This window comes from Hyaena hyaena, unplaced genomic scaffold (assembly GCF_003009895.1).
Source record: "Hyaena hyaena isolate Hyena2069 unplaced genomic scaffold, ASM300989v1 scaffold_328, whole genome shotgun sequence".
Classification (NCBI taxonomy): domain Eukaryota; kingdom Metazoa; phylum Chordata; class Mammalia; order Carnivora; family Hyaenidae; genus Hyaena; species Hyaena hyaena.
This window is the reverse complement of record NW_024080958.1, coordinates 1,565,410-1,579,696: the sequence shown is the minus strand read 5'-3', so window position 1 is coordinate 1,579,696 and position 14,287 is coordinate 1,565,410.

The window sequence follows — 14,287 nt, the reverse complement described above, 5'->3', positions numbered from 1 at the left end:
CCCACTGCAATAAAAATTTCAATTAAAACGTGGCTAAATATGAACTTAAACTTTCTCTCTGAAAACTGCATTATAACAACAATAGAAGAATTGAAAAGTCAAGAACATATGATAAATGGAATGGCAGAAACTGGCAGAAGAATAGAGACATCAAAAAAATTGGGGGTGAGGGGAACTAAAAGGATAAATAGTAACTGAGTTAACAAAATAGAAAAAGCTAAAATGTAAGCCTGCTAGGAGGAAATTCCACAAAAAAAAATAAGATGCTTCCCATTACAAAAATCTGGAAAGGTTTAGAACTTGGAGTCAGTGGTTACCCTTAAATGCTGGTAAAGGGTCTGGGGTGCAAAGGGGATTCACTGATGGCCATCAAGAGAATCCATTATAACCAACACTCCTCCCCTGGGAAATCAGCAGCTTCCTCAGTCAGACTATCTCATCCTGGTGGCCATCCAGAGAATACACCTCTAGAAAATTTGAGAATTAGGCATAGAAGATCTGCTGAAAATGGGAAGTGTGTGCTGTCCTGAAACACAGGGTTTAAGTTAAAGTTTCATTCCCAATGTTTAGAGCTACAACCTCTTTTAAGCCCTAGGTTCCCAGGAGGAGCAGATAGAATCACAGCCCTAGACGGAAAGAGCAGAGTAATTCACTACAAATACTAGCAGGTGCTCTTCCCCAATAAAGAGGAGATCCCCACCCCACCGTGCTACAGTAGGGCCCCACCTATGCACAGACAAGTTCCAACTAGCATTTTGCGCCTTGCTCTTCTTAAATACAGTCAAGACCTTGGAGAAGACCTTCTAATGTGAAAGACATTAAACCAAACCTACAAACCAGAAAAAGGCAGGGGTGGGGGGGAGACAGAAGGGAAAAATATACTGTGGGAGGCTGAAGAAAACTACAGAGAGAATAGTGAATATGATCAGAGAGATAAAACACTGAATCTATGACACATGAACAGAATGCTATTGAGATAAATACTCAAAAGCCAAAACTGAGAACGCTAAATGGAAAAAAAATTAGCAAAACCACAATGATAGTTGGAAATTTTAACACGCATCTCTCAGAAACTGATTAAGTGATCAAAAATTAATAAAGCTACAAAAATCTTAAGAACACCATCAACCAATTAGATCTAATTGCCATTTATAGACAAGTTCACAAACAAATATGGAATACACATTTTATGTAGTCTACAAAGAACATTCACCAAGAAGGACCATCTCTGGGACCTAAAACAAGTCGAAATAAATTTCAAAGGACTAGAAAAATATGTTATATTCTCTAAGCCAACTCTCCACAAAGACTTAAATTAGAAATAAATAAGAATAAAGATGTCTAGAAAAACTCCAAATATATGGAAATTGAGCAACACATTTCCAAATTACCCATGGTCAAAGAAAAAAAAACAACAAAAAATATCTAAAAATATTTCAAAATGAATGATAATGAAACACAGCATATCAAAATTTGAAGGATATAGCTATCTTTTAAATATAATGATTTCATAAAAGCATTTATACCTTAAAAGCTTATATTAGAAAACAAGTGTCCATAATCAAGCTGTAAAGAAAGCATAAATTAAATCCAAAGCAGGTAGAAAGGAGGAAATAATAAAATAAGATCAAAAGGAAACAAACAAACAATAAAGAAAACCAACATAGCCAAATTTTGGGCTTTTTTTTTTAAAGATTAAGAAAATTGGTGGGGCGAGTGGATAGCTCAGTTGGTTAAGCTTCCAACTCTTGAGTTTGGCTAAGGTCATGATTTCACAATTCATAGGATCAAGCCCTGCATTGGGCTCTGTAATGACAGAGTGGAGCCTGCTTGGGATTCTCTCTCTTCCTCTCTCTTTCTGCACCCCCTGGTTGTCTTGTGTGTGGATGCTTGTTCTCTCTCTCTCACTCACTCTCTCTCTCAAATAATAAATAAACTTTTCTAAAAATATTTTAAAAAAGAAAATTAGAAAACAGCTCACTGAAGTAATAAAAAACACAAGTAAATAATCAAAGTAACACAAATTACTAACAAGGAATAAAAGAAAAGAAAACACAATAGATCCTACAGACAGCAAAAGGATATGAAAGGAATATCAGAACTTTATAGTCCAGTGAAGTTGAAAAATACAACTCCACTGATTCAAGACTAATGTAAGAAGACAGGAAATCTGAATAGCATTTAATCTTTAAAAGAATTAGAAACTTTCTCACAAAAAGGCTCTGGATCATGACAATCCCTCAAAATGTTTAAAAAGTAATAATACCAAACTTACAGACCTTCTCAGAAGGTAGAGAAAAGAGGGAAAACTCCCCAGCTCTTTGCATAAATCTGTCATAAACCCAATCTTAAATAAATAAATAAGCCAATAAACCCAACACAGACAATATATAGAAATAAATTTACAGATTAATATGCCTCACAAGCATCGATACAAAAATCCTTAACAAAATATTTTTTTAATGTTTTATTTATTATTGAGAGAGAGATAGAGACAGCGTGAGCAGGGGGCGGTCAGAGAAAGAGGGAGTCACAGATTCCAAAGACAGTCTCCAGGCTCTGAGCTAGCTGTCAGCACAGAGCCCAACACGGGGCTCGAACCCACGAAATGTGAGATCATGCCCTGAGCCAAAGGCGGACGCTTAACTGACGGAGCCACCCAGGTGCCCCAACAAAATATTGACAGATCAGTGGGGAGAAAAGATGCTGACCTAAATAACTTTGGAACAAAGTGGAGACTGTAAGACTAAAGACAAAAGAACTCTACATAACTTTGTACTCCTGCTGGTAAAGTCATTTCTTGTGTAGCTACATGTATACATGTATGCTGGGATTGAACAAATTACTAAATGGATACTAGGTGGTAGGGGTCAAGCACCTCACTTTTGTTTTTGTTTTTTTTGTTTTTGGTTGGTTGTTTTTTTTAATATAATTTATTGTCAAATTGGTTTCCATGCAACACCCAGGGCTCATCCAACAAGTGCCCTCCTCAATGCCCGTTACCCCAAGCATCTCACTTTTGGAGGGGAGATGCCAGATAAGCAGGGGGATAAGATCAGAATGAACCACATGACATTGCATTATAGTTGGAGGCATCACTATGAATTCATGTTCTGCTTAATATAGATACATATGGATAAACATAGAAATAATTACAGATATATGTGTATAAGCCCAAGTATACTATATACACAAACATTCCAAGCTCTGTCCACTTAGAGAAATGGCACTGTCCTCTGTCAATGACTCTGTCCTCAAGGAACTAGAAGTAATAATGCTCCAGTGGCCATTAACACACCCAATGACCAGAACTTGATTTCTAACACCAACATCCAATAAACAGAACTGGGGCTCTCTGGAGAAATGGCTGAATCCAGGGCTGGAACAGAGAACATCTATAATGAACCTGGAGCATCTCGTAATGCCAGAAAGGAAGGAAATATTCAAAAACCACTGCACAATGATGGAGGTGAAGTCAAAGGACACAGAAGCCAACAAAATAAACAACATGGTACTGGATTATAAACAAATCCATACAATAAATATTCATGAGTCCTCATTGATATAAATAAATGATAGGTGATAGAAAAAATTCATATTCCAAATAATTCATGTAGATACTATACCCTCAGGAAGGAGGACCATAACTCTCGACTCCCTAAGTAAGAGCAGTGTATAGTGACTTTCTCCCAAAGACTACTGTACAAAAAGAAGGGGAAAATGAGTAATCTTACAGTGGAGAAACCTGGCAAGCATTACCTCAGCCAGATGCTCAAGCTTATCAATAATAACTACTGCTCATAGTATGTGCCCTTGATATGATGTGATGAGAATTGCACTTGACCTCAGTGGTCTTCCTCTCAAAATCCTATAACCACAATCTACTCATGAGAAAAACATCTGACAAACCCAAAGTGAGGAACATTCCATGAAATACCTGTCTAGTGTCCAAAATTGTCAAGGTCATCAAAAACGAGGAAAGTGTTAGAAACTGTTCCATCTCAAGAAGCCCAAGTAGGTATTTCAAATAAATGCAATAAGGAAGCCTAGATGGGATCTGGGGACAGAAAAATTACAATAAAAACTAGAGAAACCCAAATGGAGTATGTATGGACTTTAGTTAATAATAGGGTAGCAATATTGCCTCATTAATTATAACAGATATTTGTGTAAGATGTAAAACTTACTAAGGTAAGTTCTTAGCAACAGGAGAAATTTAGAAAATTTAGAAAATATCTGGAGACAAATGAAAGCAAAACACAACATACAAACACTAGTGGAATGGGAGGCGCCTGGGTAGCTCAGTCAGTTAAGCATCCAACTCACGATTTCAGCTCAGGTCATGATCTCACAGTTCATGGGATACAGCCCAGCACTGGGCTCTGTATAGATCGCATGGAGCCTACTTGGGATTCTCTCTCCATATCTCAAGATAAATAAACAAACTTCAAGAAAAGAACTAATAGGAGGAAGCAGAAATAGTACTAAGAGGAAAGTCTATAGCAACAGTTACATTTAAGAAGGAGCAAGATCTCAAACCAACAATCTTACAACAATCTTATACCTCAAGGAACTGGAAAGAGAGCAAACAAAACCAAACGTTAGCAGAAGACCCTATCAAAAGACCTAGAAGATAAGCCACACACTGGAAAAAAATATTTGCAAAAGACATGTTTGATAAAGAACTGTTGTCCAAAATATACAAAGAATTCTTAAAATCCAGTAATAAGAGAGTAAAAAACCCAACTAAAAAATGGTCCAAAGACCCTAAGAGACACCTCATCAAATAAGATACATAGATGGCAACTAAATGAAAAGATGCTTCATATTATACATCATCAGGGAAATGCAAATAAAAACAACAATGATGTACCACTACACACCTAAGAGAATGGCCAAAGTCGGGACAACACCAAATGTTGGTGAGGATTCAGAGCAACAGAAACTCTGCATATGTTACTGGTGGGGATGCAAACACAGTCCAGCCACTTTGGAAGACAGTTTTGCAGATCTCTACTCTTTACCACGTAATCCGGCAATGATACTTCTTAGTATTTACCCAAAGAAGTGGAAAACTTATACCTGCATAAAAACCTGCTCACAATGTTCATAGCAACTTCATTCATAACTACAAAACTCGGAAGCATCCGAGATGCCTCTTAGTAGGTAAAGTAATAAATGAACTGTGGTCCATCCAGACAGTGGAATATTATATTCGGTGCTAAAAAGAAACGAGCTGCCAAGCCATGAGAGTACATGGATGAACCTTAAAGGCATCATACTAAGTGAAGGAAGCCAATCTGAAAAGGCTACCTACTGTATGATTCAAACTATATGACATTCTGGAAAAGGAAAAACTATTGTGACCATAAAAAGATCAGTGGTCAAGGGGTAGGGAGAAGAGAAAGATGAATAGGCCAACCACAGAGGACTTCTAGGGCAGTGAAAATATTCTGTATGCCATTACAATAACGGATACATGTCATTATACAATTTTCCAAGCCCATAGGCTGTATAACACCACAAGTGAACCCTGAGATATACTATGGACTTTGGGTGATTATGCTGTGTCAATGTACATTTATCAATGGTAAAAACTGTATCTTCCTAATGACAACGGAGGCTCTGGTGTAGGTGCTGGCATTATGTGGGAAATCTCTGTACCTAACTCTCAATTTTATTGTAAAATTAAAATTGCTCTTAAAAATTAAAGTCGTTCCTAAAAATGTCGAAAAAAGTTAAAAGAAAGGAAATAATAAAGATTAGAAGAAAGAGAAAACAGAGAACAGAAAAACAAAAGAAAAAAATAGCAATGAGAAACTTGACAAACTCTTGGCAAACAAACAAAGGAAGGGAAGTTCCAAATAACTAAAATTAGAAATGAAAGAGGGGTTATTACAATTAATGCCACAGAATAAAAGGGATTATAAGAGATGCCAAAGAACAATTGCACATCAACAAATTGAATAATAACTTAGAAGAAATGAATAAATTCCTAGAAGCCTACAACCTACCCAAACCGAACTATAAAGGCAAAATTTGAACAGAGCTAGAGCTAGTAAGGCAATTAAAGCAGTTATCACAAACCACTCAAATATTATATGATTTCACTTACATGTGGAATTTAAGAAACAAAACAGATGAACACAGGGGAAGGGAAGCAAAAATAAGATAGAAACAGAGAGGGAGACAAACCATAAGAGACTCTTCAATGCAGAGAACAAAGTGAGGTTGCTGGCCGGGTGTTGGGTGGGGGGATGAGCTAAATAGGAGAATGGCTTTAAGGAGGGCACTTGTTGGGATGAGCACTGGGTATTTTATGTAAGTGATGCATCACTAAATTCTATTCCAGAAATCATCATTACACTACATGTTAATGAACATATGTTCATATGTTAATGAACTTGGAATAAGAAATTAATTAAAAATTAATTAATTAAAATAAAATAAATTTTAAAAATTAAAAAAATGAATTTCAAGCCACTCCCCCCCAAAAAAGTGAGTCATGATTGTGATGGAATGGCTAAATATTAGTGGTTGATACATATTTAACTTATTCAAGTTCACTTGTGTTTGGTAGGTATTATTATCTTCTTTTTTATGTATGATAATTAGAAAAATTAATTAAAATCCCCAAGTTCATTGAGCTACAAATTGAATTGACCATTTAATTCAAACATAATTGATTCAGGAACTGAAGCTCCTACTTCTGTACAACAATGTCATGTGGAAAACCAGAGACTCCTGCTTGTCAGAAGCAGACACCTAAGGCTGCTGTTGTAGGGTCTTCTCAGGAACTCTGAGGTGACTGGATCTACTGAAGTATCTTCAACAATTTTCCTATTACTATACGTGTGGTTGTGCTACCAACACTCTTGTTCTTCAAGCTGTCGTATATATCCTTAAAACAAAGTTTTATGAACACAATAAAAAAAAAAAAAAAACACTCAACAAAGAAAAGCCAAGGACCAGATGTCTTCACTGTAGAAGTTCGCCAAACATTTAAAGACTAATTAACCCTAATCTTTCTCAAACTCTTCCAAAGAACTGAAAACCTGGGCACATTTCCAAACTTCTTTCTGAGGTCCGAATTACTCTTAAATCAAAGCCAGACAAAGGCACAAAAATAAAAGAAAACTAAAGACCAGTATGTATGATGAATACTGATGCAAAAATCCTAAACAAAATACTAACAAACTTCACGAAACAGCACATTAAGAGGACTGCATACCATAAGGAAGTGGGATTTCTACTTGTAATGCAAGGACTGTTCAACATACGGAAATCAGTAAATGTAACACACCACATTGACACAACAAAAGGCAAAGCCCACATGATTGTCTCAACAGATGCAGAAAAAGCTCTTGATGAAATTCAACACTCTTTCATAATAAAATAATTTTTTAAAAAGCACAACAAACTGGAAATAGGAAGAAACTGCCTTAACATTTGACAAGCCTACAGCAGACATCACACTCAACTGTAAGAGACTGAAAGCTTTTCCTCTAAGATGAGAAACAAGGCAAGGATACCCACTCTGGCCACTACTATTCGACAGAGTACTGGAAGTCCTAGACCGAACATCATCCAATCTAGAAAGAGAGAAGTATAGGGGCGCCTGGGTGGCTCGGTCAGTTAAGCTCCGACTTCGTCTCAGGTCATGATCTCACAGTTCGTGAGTTCGAGCCCCGCATCGGGCTCTGTGCTGACAGCTCAGAGCCTGGAGCCTGCTTCAGATTCTGTGTCTCCCTCTCTCTCTGACTCTCCCCTGCTCACACTGTCTCTCTCTCTCTCTCTCAGAAATAAATAAAATATTAAAAAAAAAAAGAAAGAGAGAGGTATATTATCTCTGCTCTCTGATAACATGACCCAATTTGTAAAAAACCCTAAAGATTTCACATGCAAGAAAAAAACCTGTTAAAACTAATTTAGCAAAAACATAAGAGTACAAAATCAACATGCAAAAGTCAGTTATATTTCTCTACACTCACAATGAAACATTTGAAAAGGAAATTCAAAAACAATCCCATTCATGAATGTAGCAAAGAGAATAAAATACTTAGGAAAAAACCTAACCAGGGAGGTGAAAGGCTTGTATGTTAAAAATGACAAAATATTGGGACACCTGGGTGGCTCAGTTGTTTGAGGGTCTGATTCTTGATTTCAGCTCAGGTCATGATCTCACAGTATGTGAGTCTGAACCCCGCATTGGGCTCTGTGCTAACAGTGTGGAGCCTGCTTGGGATTCTCTCTCTCTCCCTCTCTCTCTCTGCCACTCCCCAGCTTATACATGTACACATGTGCATTCTCTCTCTCTCTCTCAAAATAAATAAATAAACATTAAAAGAACAACAAAATATTGTTAAAAAGAAATCAAAGAAGATACAAATAAATGGAAAGATATCCTGTGTTCATGGATTGGAAGACTTAATATTGTTCAAGTGACCACACTACCCAAAGCCATCTACAGAGTCAATGTAATCCCTACCCAATGCCATTTTTTGTAGAAATAAAAGAAAACCATCTTAAAATTCAAATGGAATCTCAAGGGATCCAGAACAGTCAAAGAAATCTTGAAAAAGAAAAACAAGTTGGAAGCTTCACACTTTCTGATTTCAAAACATGCTACAGAGAAATAATAATTAAGATGGTGTAAACACTGGCATAAACACATATCTATAGACCAGCAGAACAGATAGAGAGCCCAAAAATAAAGCCTTGCATATAGACCAAATGATCTTCAAAAAGTGCACCAGAACTATACACTGGGGAAAGGACACTTTGTTCAACAAATGGTGTTTGGAAAACCAGATATCCATGTGCAAAAGGATGGGGTTGAACCCTACCTTAGACCACTACAAAAATGAACTCAAAATGAATTACAGACCTAAATAGAAGATCTAAAATGATACACCTCTTGTAAGAAACTGTAGGGGAAAGCCTTCAGGACATGGCATTTGACAATGATTTCTTGGACTTGATATCAAAGGCACAGACAACAAAAACAAAAATTGACAAATGCGATAAAAACTTCTGTGCAGCCAAGGAAGAATCAATAGAGTGCAAATAGGCAGCCGATGGAAGGGGGAAAATATTTGCAAACAACATATATCTGATAAGGGGTAAGTATCCAGATTATATAAAGGACTCTTACAACTCAAAACGACAACAACAAACAAATACCGGATTAAAAAATGAGTAGCAGTGCCTGGGTGGCTCAGCCAGTTAAGCATCTGACCTCACCTCGGGACATGATCTCATGGTTCATGGGTTCGAATCCCATGTCAGGCTCTGTGCTGACAGTTTGGGAGCCTGGACCCTGCTTTGGATTCTTTGTTTCCCTCTCTCTCTGCCCCTCCCCTGCTCACATTCTGTCTCTCTCTCAAAAATAAACGTTAAAAAAATTGTTTTATTGAGTAAAGGACTTGAACAGACATTTCTCCAAAGATACACATTCTCCATTCTCCAAATGGATATATGTGTAAAGATGCTCGACATCACTAATTACTAGAGAGATTGAAATTAAGAACTCGCACTCTTTAGTATGCTTATTACAAAAAAACAAAACCAAAAATTAACAAACAACAGAAAATAACAAGTGCTAGAGAGGATATGGAGAAATCAGAACCCTGTGCTCTGTTTGTGGGAATGTAAAATGGTCCAGCTGCTGTGAAAAACAGCATAGAGTTTCCCCTAGAATATTAAAAACATAATTACCATATGATTCAGCAATCCTACTTCTTGGTGTGTACCCAGATCTCAGAGATATATGCACACCCACGTTCACTGCAACATTATTTCACAATAGTCAAGAGGTAGAAGCAACCTACATGTCCATCAACAGAGGAATGAATAAAGACAATGTGGTATATTCATACAATGGAATATTATTGAGCTTTAAAAAGGAAGAGAATTATGTCATATTGTGTAACATGGATGAACCTTGAGGACACTGAGTTAAACAAACCAGGCATGAAAAACACAAATATAGCACGAGATTCCACTTGTATGAGGTACCTAAAGTAGTCAAACTCATAGAAACAGAAAGTAGAAATGCGGTTACCAAGGGCTGAGGGGGAGGAGGAAACAGGGAGCTGATATTTAATGAGCATAGAGTTTCAGTCTTGCAAAATGAATAAGTTCTACAAATCTGTTGCACCAAAATATAATAACGGTTAACACTATTGCACTGTATACTTGAAGCTGGTTAAGACTAAATTTTACGTGATATGCTTTTACCACAATTTTTTAAGTTTATTTATTTATTTTGGGACAGCACAAGCAGGGGAGGGGTAAAAAGAGAGGGAGAGAGAGAATCCCAAACAGGCTCCATGCTGCCAACTCAGAGCCCAGTGTGGGGCTCAAACTTACAAAAACCGTGGGATGGAGACCTGAGCAGAAACCAAGAGTCAGACACTTAAACCGACTGAGCCACCCAGGGGCCCCACTTTTACCACAATTTTTTAAAAATGTAAAAAAAAGCAATTGACAAAATGTATGTGTCTGTGTGTATATCCAGCAATGCATATATAAAGTAGGACTTATCCTAAGAATGTCATGTTGCTTTAACATCTGAAAATCAATGTCATTTTCCACATTAACAACCTAAGTGAGAAAAATGATTTGATCATCCCAATAAGTGCAGAGAAAGTATGAGAAAATAATTTACTACTGGGGTGCCTGGGTGGCTCAGTTGGTTAAGCATCCAACTCTTGATTTTGGCTCAGGTCATGATCTCACAGTTCAAGAGATCAAGCTTAATGTCAGGCTCTGCACTGACAGCACAGAGCCTGCTTGGGATTCTCTCTCTCCCTCTCTCTCTATTGGCTATTTCTCTCTCAAAATAAATAAATAAACTTTCAAAAAAATTTTTACTACTAATAATAAAACTTATAGCAAACCAGGTATGGAGGAAAATTTACTCAGTCTGATTTAAGGGAATCTCCAAAACCTTCAGCTAACATGATACTTAATGGTAAAAACTTGAATATTGACAAGGAAAAGATTAAATGACATATTTAATCCTTTCTTCCTTGGTGTCTGGGAGAAGCCCCTGGAAAAGATAGAAGACAGGTGATCTGATTCAATTTCCTTATAAACATGAAATGATAAACCTCTGGGAAAAGAAGGTAATGGCATTTGTTAGCAGGAGAATCCTTACCTGTGGGACAAGCTTGCTTATAATAAACAAACCTGGAGCCTATGCATTTATGAAGCACTGTTCCCTGGAAAATGCTAGATAACTGTTGGAGTATAAAACACAGATGCTTTAATGACTTAAATGGCTCACTTGTATGTAAATTATGTGAACTGCACTCAGCACTTGAAAAGGCACAAGTGCATACCAGGTGTCACAAGACAGGACTTGAAGAGCTCTGTTCTGTCAGTGGTTCTGAACCTGTTCCTGCCTCATCTGTGTCACCTGACTGCCTTAACATCTCTGATTTGTGTGAGTCCACTCTGATAATCTAATCATTGTTTTATCTCAAATATGTTCCTCCTAAAATTAGGAATGGGCAAAGATGTTTGCTCTCACCACTTTGACTCATCATTATGCTAGAGATACTAGCTTGTGCAATAAGGCAAGAAAATAACAAATAATGGCATAAGTATAAGAAAAGAGGAGGTAAACCCATCTTTATTCAAAAATGACATGATTGTGTATGTATGTAAAAAAACAACCTAATAAATCTATAAAATAAACTATTAGAATGGTAAATTTAGTAAAGTCAAGTATAGAAAGTTAATATACAAAAAATAATCAATTTCCATATCTTATAAGCCATCAATGGGAAAACAATTTTAATTCCATTTTGAATATCATTAAGATAGTTAGGAATAAACTAGATGAAAATTGTACAATATCCTTCAACCAAAAGCTAAAATCATTGCTGAGAAAAGTTAAGGAGGTCTTAATAAATGGAAAGAGGTGCCATATTCATGATCTGAATGAAAGACTTTATATTGTTAACATGTCATATCTCTCCATATTTATCTAAAAATCTTGCAGACTTTTGTAGAAATTGAATAGGTGATTCTAAAATTTATATGGATTGCAAAGGAAGTTAAGTTTGGCCAAAATAATCTTGAAAAATGAAGAACAAAGTTAGTATTAACATGAAGATGAATAAATACTTAGAACTGAGTCTAGAACCATAGTTTCACACAGGTATCATCATTTGATTTTTGGCAAAAACATCAAAGTGAGTCAGTGGAGAAAGGATCATTTTTTTCCTTTAATGGTGCTGGAAAAACTAGATATCCACATGGACCAAAAAATGAACTCGATTTCACACCATATAAAACAAAACAAAAATTCAGAAATAGGTCATAGATATAAATGCAAAACCTAACACTATAAAACTGCTAGAAATAAGAGTATACTTTCAACCTTGAGTAGGCAATTTTTTTATGCCACAACCATCAAGGAAAAAAGCGTAAGAAATTGGATTTCATCAAAATTTAAACTTTCTGTTCTTCAAAAGAGACAATTAAGACAGTAAGAGGCAAACCCCAGGTTGGGAGAAAATATTGTACATACATTTGATAATTATATTTCAGATCTAGAAAATATAAAGAATGACAGATCAATTATAAAGGACCTGAAGAAACATTTCACAAAGTAAGATATATAAGTGGCCAGTACATTTGGTGTTATATGGAAACCAACTTGACAGTAAACTATATTTTAAAAAATGAGGCCAATAAACATATGAAAAGATGCCTTACCTCGTTAGTCATCAGAGAGATGAAAACAGTTGAATATGGCTGCCTCTGGAGAGCCAAAATAGAGAAAGGGATGAGAAAGAAGGAACATGATTCCCGTTTTCCATCATAAACTTTTTAGTGATATTTGATTGTACAAAACTAGAGAGGGAGGGTGTGTGTGTTAAAGTAAAGATTAGATATTAAAGCATGTCCCAAGAAGACAATGTGTCCATCTGGTCCCTGTACAAAATAACTTATCCCAAATGTTCGAATGAAGGACACTTTATAAGGCGACTCCTTACAGAGGAACAGGCAGTGTGAAGGAAACAATGGATGGTGAGATACCCAGAAACCTGCAATGGTGGGAACCTGTTACTTTGCTTAGGGCTCACTGGACCAGGAGAGAACACAGAGGTGTGGGAGCCCAGGCACACCTGAAACAGGGGAGGGGAAGGTGCCCAAATGGAAGGATGAAACTACTGCCAGACAGGAAGCACTGAAACAAAGAAAGAGGTCATTAAAAAGTACCCGGACCCTTCCTTTCTGCCCTCTAATCTCCTGCCAGGGCCTCCACTGGCCAAACCCAATGGGAAGGCAGTGGATGGTGCAGTCTCCAGTGAACGGCATCCCTGGGCATTGCGGTCAAGTAAAGATGGAGAATGGATGGGAGAGGCCAAATGGAGAAGAGCCAGCAAAACTGGCAATTCCACTTTTTTGATATGTCCTTGAGAAACTCTTGCACATTTGGGATGAGATGTGCACAAAACAAACAAACAAACAAACAAAAACGATGTTCCCTTTAGTTCAGTCTATATTGGTGAAAAGTGAAGTTCCCTTGGCAGAAAACTACATAGCCGTTAAGAGGAAAGAACTAGAGTATATATTTCAACATAAATGAGTCTCAAAAACAAATGCCTAATACTGTCGTGGTAAATTGGGGGGGGGGGGTGTGACTTTATTTTAAATTTAAATCCAAGTTAGTTAACATATAGTGAAATAATGGCTTCAGGAGTAGAATTTAGTGATTCATCACTCACATATAAACACCCAGTGTTCATCCCAACAAGTGCCCTCCTTAATGCCCATCACCCATTTAGCCCATCCCCCCACCCACCTCCCCTCTAGCAACTCTCAGTTTGCTCTCTGTGCTAAGAGTCTCTTATGGTTTGCCTCCCTCTCTGTTTTTACTTTATTTTTCCTTCTCTTCCCCTATGTTCATCTGATCTGTTTGTTAAATTTCACATATGAGATAAATCATGTGATGTTTATCTTTCTGACTTATTTCACTTACTATATAATACATTCTAGTTCCATCCATGTTGTTGCAAATGGCAAGATTTCATTCTTTTTGACTGATAAGTAATATCCCATTGTATATATACACCACACCTTCTTTATCCACTTGTCAATCAATGAACATTTGGGCTCTTTCCATAATTTGACTATTGTTGATAGTGCTGTTGCAGTAAATTTTGAAAGCACGTAAAACAATACCATGCGTTGTTCATAGGTACATGTAAGAGATAAAATGTATGAATCCTGAACTGTCTCTCTGTGTGCACATTACATATATCATGTG